At 46.6% G+C, this 6,000-nt stretch overlaps 1 long non-coding RNA gene across 1 annotated transcript; it reads right to left on the bottom strand.

Moving 5' to 3' along the window:
* Positions 1-1,949: 1,949 nt before the first annotated feature.
* On the bottom strand, positions 1,950-5,045 carry LOC115288392. Its single transcript, XR_003906974.1, has 2 exons — positions 4,927-5,045; positions 1,950-2,223 (listed from the first exon to the last, which is right to left on the bottom strand). It is a non-coding gene; the product is annotated as an uncharacterized LOC115288392 (long non-coding RNA).
* Between the last annotated feature and the right edge of the window lie 955 nt (positions 5,046-6,000).

The following is a 6,000-nucleotide window of genomic DNA, read 5'->3' as shown; positions in this document are numbered from 1 at the left end:
GCCGGCGCGGGGCGGGGCTGCGGTAGGTGGCGCCCGGGTGGGCGTGGGGCTGGGGGTCGGGCCGGGCCCGAGTGGGGCGGAGGAGGGCGCTACGCTCGCGAGTCTGCTGGGGACCCGGCAGTGACGGTCTGGGGCAGCCGAGGGCTAGGGGAGCAGCTGTAGGCTAGGCTGGTGGGGTGTTGGTAACGCGGTCTGCTAGACCGGAGTTCGGCTTGAGCTCCCCTAGGACCCTACCTGGAGGAAGCCTCCAGGAGCGGCTCGAAAGGCGGTGGATTTACGGTTTCCCCCGACAGGGTTTGCTCTGGAAGCTTGCTTTCCACCACCATATGCAGGGATGGTGCCCAAAGAAACCCTCCGTGCCCTCACACCACGTCATGCCAGGAGTTTTTGGTTGTAGCGCCCGCTGAGCTTTTTACTCATCGCCTGCCTTCATCCAGATCTTTTCCTTCTTAGAAATTGCTCTTTCAACAAAATCCCAAACACTGGGGAGTTAGAGCAGTGGTGTACCTACCTTAAACACCGCGTTTTGGATATAGCTGCATCCTAGCGACAGGTTGTGCCTCGCAAGACCATCTCGCTGGATTAGAGTGCTTAGCAGCCTTCCCGAGGTTACCCAAGGTAACCTGTGACCTGCTAAGTACAAGGGTAGCTTGAGAATCTTTCTGGAACCAGGCTGGATTTAAATAGTAACTGCTTCATGAGACAAGTCCAGGATGCCGGTTTGTAGTAAGCCACCTACCTCATTGAAAGCCTGGAGTCTCAGGGACCCGTTCTTGTCCTGTGGAAACCGCCACCACGGACACTGGACATTGTGTAGAGTCTGACCCAAGTCATGGGTCTGATATTGTGGTCTAATGTACCAAACGGAAAGCATTACTTAGCAAATGCTCTTACTCTTAAGGGGCATCTTTTTACATTGAAAAACCAAGAGCTTCTCTTTCAGTATTTCTTCTGTGATCGTTGAACATTTGCAGGATCTGATGCCCGAATGTGAAACACTCACTAGAGATAGTCTTTAGCTCAGACAGATGTGATGAGTAATTTAAAAACTGGTTGAGATCTAAAAGCATTCGTCATCCTCGTTTGAACTTTTCTGGACCTTGATTCACTTCATGGTTAACAAAAAAAGCAGTTTTTGCCCTTTGATGACATGCTTCTGTCATTTTCCCATGTAGCTACAGATCTCAATCACTGGTCCTTTCATCCAGGAAACACGGACTGACTTCCTGGCGGGAGCCAAGCATTGTGCTAAGTACTAGTATTCAAGTACTTATGGATCACTGGAGATGAACCTGTTAGCAAGTTGTTGTAAACTGTGACACGTGCTTTAATAGTGGTGTGTATCCCGTACTGTGTGGGCCCAGCCAGGACGGCCCCTGAGAGATGTAAGGAGCCTCTCTTGGACTAGTGACATTTGAATTGTGTCCTGAAGACACTGATGGAGCTCTCCAAGAGGAGGAGTTTCCAGGCAGTATAGGACAAGACTTGGGCAAATGCAAAATGCATTGAGGTATGAAAGAACACAGCATGTTCCGAGAGAGAAACAGCTTACAGTCAAAGCATTTCTCAGTGTTACGTGCAGATCACAGGCATCTGAGTCACTGGCCAGGAATCAGTTATTGATAGGACTGTGTCTTGATCTTACGTAGAAGCCAATGAGTGCAAAATTTGCATTTTGAGAAAAATTATGCTGTATCGTGTTGGAGGAGGGAGCAAGGACAGTTTAGAGGCAGGGTGGCAGGGTATTGTGATGACGGATGATTTGGCCCCAAGCGAGGGCAGTGCCGTGGGGTCAGAGAGGCCTGGCTTCATTTGAGAGTCGTTTAAGAGGTAAAATCGATTTACTTGGTAACTGATTAGATGTTGGGGAGAGAGTCTGGCCAACTCTGAATTTCCTGGCTTCAGCAATAAATACATTTGATCCTAATAGTCAGAACAAGAAGACAGAATTGAAAGCGGATTGAGGTTTTATATCGTCATGCTACGTTTGAGGTACTTGGAGGGCATTTGGGGGGAAGGGGCCAGAGTTTGAGTGTCAGTGGCTATTAGGTTCAAGAAATAGACCAAGAGAGAAGCACTCAACTCGGGGAATTTAGTTCATCTTTGCTGGTTTGAGTTGCTTGTCAGGCTGCAATTTTGTGGATAAATATGATCCTTCGTTTTCTGGTAGCACCTGCTAAGCTTTCATCAACAGGGCAGAGCGATGGCAGCCTTCACCATAGCCTAGGAAAGGCATATAAAAGAGAATATACCTTCTTTCCCAACTTCAAATGAGACCTTGTGATATCCAGTAGAGTGCCAATAAAATATAACTCATTATTCACAGACCTGGACCCTTGACATTCTCAGAGAGTTCATCCATGACCTTCATGAGTCTCCAAAATCATGAATGTCACTGTGACATATCATTTTCACTATAAAAAGCAGTAAAGTGTGAAAAATGTAAGGGATCCTTTTAGACTCTTAATGGTTCTATAAATATGGGACCACGGTAATTTCTAAAGCGACTTAAATAAATTTTGCCATTAAAATAAACTCCTTACTTCATTACATCTGAACCTTATTAACTCCCTATTTCCCTGGCTCTGCAAAGAAAAAGAAAAAAAAAGTTAGTCACAATAGAATTACTGCATAGATGTCAAGGAGAAGAGAAAAGCTAAGTTGTGCCAGGACATGAATGCCAGGTGTTGAGTGTGGTTTACTCACACGCTATGGGGCTGGCAAGTCCTCTCTGGCCTTGTACCAGGCCACTCAAGTTTGTGTCTCAGCAATTACCTCATGTCAAGGACCTTTCAGGTCACTCAGCGGAGACTATTTTCACCCATGAGTATTCGGTCTGCATATGCCAACAGACCACTCCATGGAGCATGAAAGTCCTCAGAAGTGCCATCATGTCTCTGTGCTGTTCTAAGTTCCTCTTTCTCTCTTGGCATAGCGAGTGTCCCTGCCCCTTTCGTATGAGCTACCTGCCTCCCTTAGCACCTTCACAGTGGATTGCTCACACCGAGATCCTTCAATAAGCTGTTCACACCTCTAGAGATCATACCATCGTGCCCTGCGGCCCGGCCTCGTGCCTGCTGCCCGGGAGCCGCTCAGTAAACGTTAGAATGGTTAAAATTATTTTTCTTAGTATGATAAAACCTTATTTCCCATAACCTAACTATGAGCTTTGTCTCTTTACCTACAGCAAGCATATATTTTTATCCTAATTCTTTCTGCCTGGTACTTCTTTGTCTTCCCACTCCTTCCTCCCAACGTGCCTCCTTGGTGTTGAGGGATGCTCTTTGTCTCTGAGCCCAGTACAACCATCTCCAGGGGTATCCGTTCTAAGGCATCAAGAAAGGGGAAAATACCAATGAGGAGCCCTGATGACATTCCTTGTGAATAACCTCATCTGAGTTGATTCTCGGGGCACAGCATAAATGCTCCTTTGTACGTCCTGCGTTTGATGGTCTTGTGCATGACAGAGACCCTCAGTTCGCCAAGTTTGAGCCCCAGAGCACACTCTCCAGGAAGCTGGCCTCTGTGCCTCCTTTATAGTCCCCTCCCTCGGCCTCTGCTGACCCCGTGCTCTGTCATTCCAGAGGCATGGCGATCTCTGACTTTATTTTTCCTATTGCTTGACTCACTCCTCAGTTTGTCAAGTGTGCATTTTAGAAACTCTGGGTTACAAGGGCCTGTTTTCTATTTGACCTTGGCAAGGGTTTTCAGAAGCTGTAGAACAGACTCCCACAAGTTGTTAAGGACCTGCCTCTGGAGCTGTTAAAAAGGGAGGCGGATTTCTATCTAGCTTTGATGTCCTAAAGACAGGCAAGAGGGAAAATGAATCTTCAAGTCCCACGGGTTCAGGGTTAAAGAAACAACTCTGCTCTTTGGCCGTGAGCAACCTCCTACCACCACTGCAAGTCAGAGCAATCGATTTCCAGGCCAGGCCAGGCTGGACATGAAGTGGACGGTGGCCGTGGACTCTTTGCAGAAGGCATTCAGCCCAAGATGTGGCCGCTGCTTCGTGTTGCCAGTATTATCAAGCCTTTCCTGCCAGCCTCACTTTACCTTAAGGCTACAAAGACTGTGAGGAAGGATGTCCTACTTCCCCAGTTGGCCTATTGAAGGGCACTCATGCCTTTCTCTGTCATATTCAGAGTCCTTTTCTCAGTTCTTATCTATAGGGTTTAACTCTCTCCCCTTCTTTTAATCCCAAGATTCTGCAATCATGACTGCCCTCCTAGCTTCTCTGACTCCTCATGCCTCCCACTCCCCACCCAAGTGTCTCTCCTCACGATACCTGAACTCCCTCAGGGCATTTACGCGTGCTATTGGTTCTAACAATTATTTTCCATGGATGTCTCCCAAGTTGGTACCTCCAGCCCAAGCATTTCTTCATTCAAGGCCAGCACATCCATCTGCCCACTAGATGTTTCTACTCAGAGTTACTGCCACTTTCTTCAGCTCAGTGAATTGACACCTTTATCCCTGCAAACCAGTGTTTCCTCCTGACTACCCCATTTCTGCTGAGCCTCCTCTATTTCTGTCCTTGCCACTGCCATCCAACACACCAAGGGGGGGACAAATATGGGGGCTCCTGGGTGGCTCAGTCAGTTGAGTGCCGAACTTTGGCTCAGGTCATGATCTCACAGTTCATGAGTTTGAACCCCTCTGTTGGTGCAGAGCTTGCTTGAGATTCTCGCTCTCTCCTCGCTCTCTGACCCTCCCTCTCTGGTGCTTTCTCTCTCTCAAAATAAATTAATAAATAAACTTAAAAGTAAAAATAAGCTTTAAAAAACTCTCATGATTCTCCCTATTGTAGAAAAACTTTCAATGTCTTGTCACCATCAGATTTACCACAAAATCTTGCGGGTGTTGACGTGCTCCATGATGGCACTCAGGCAGCCTTTCTAGCTGTCTTTCCCTCTGCTTCCAACATACCCTGGGCCTCAGCCTGAGTGGACAACTCATCATTCCCTCTACAGGCCTCCACTCTCTCCACTTCTCTTTGTTTAAGATTAGTCCTCAACAGCATGTTCAAATCCCACCCTGCCCACAACAAAGATAATGATGGCAGCCATCCTTCCATGAGTCTGTGAGGTGATACTGTCATCCTACTTTGTGGATGATGTCACAAAGAGAACAAGGGACTGGCCCCAGGTCACATTGGTAAGTGGCTGGGCCAACACTCAGATCCCTGTCTTCCCACACACTGTGACCCTCTGACTCTTAAAAACTGTGAGCACTTCAGCCAGAAGTGATCTTTTTCACTCCAGAACTCCTACTCATAACATACACTGGACACTGAGTAACTAACACATGAACAAGCAACAAGATTTTATAATGGCTTTATAGAAAGAGCAAAGGAGAAGGAAGAGTCAGGATAAATGTAAAACTTTTAGGCTAATCTCTTAGAATGATAATACCATTTCCCAAGTGAATCACATGAAAAGAGGAGGAGAGTCACGTGGGTTGGGGGTTATCATGACCTTGACCTCAGGGTATCCAAGTATTCAAGTAGGGAAGTCACTGATGGACGCACGTTGTCTGAGTTGCCATTTTAGAAAGTATAGCTTTAGTGAAATTCCTTCCTTTCCTCATTTCACCCTCCTTTCCTTTTTCTCCCTTACCTTCCTGCCTTTACTTTCTTCCAGAAATATCATCGAGCCTTTTCTTGGTGCCTGGTATTATGATGCTGCTTGGAGACAGTGAGGCATATGAGATACTCCATCCTATTCTTACTTTGTTCATAGCACTCACAATTTTAAAAATACTATTTATTTACATGTCTCTTTCATGAATACATTATCATCATCTTGAGTTTGTGTCTCATATGTAATTTGACTTGGTGTCCTCAGTGGTAAGCACAGTGCCCCGTACATTGTAAATGCTCAAGTGATGTTGATTAAAAGGTAGCCTGGTGAGGAGGAAGGGAAAGGACATTTCAGGCTGAGACCAGCGCTTCTCAAATTATACATGCGGACCCCCAGAGGATCTTGATAAAACGCAGATTCT

This window comes from Suricata suricatta, chromosome 3 (assembly GCF_006229205.1).
Source record: "Suricata suricatta isolate VVHF042 chromosome 3, meerkat_22Aug2017_6uvM2_HiC, whole genome shotgun sequence".
NCBI lineage: Eukaryota > Metazoa > Chordata > Mammalia > Carnivora > Herpestidae > Suricata > Suricata suricatta.
The sequence above is the reverse complement of the archived record's forward strand: the minus strand, read 5'-3'. Positions and strand labels throughout refer to the sequence as shown.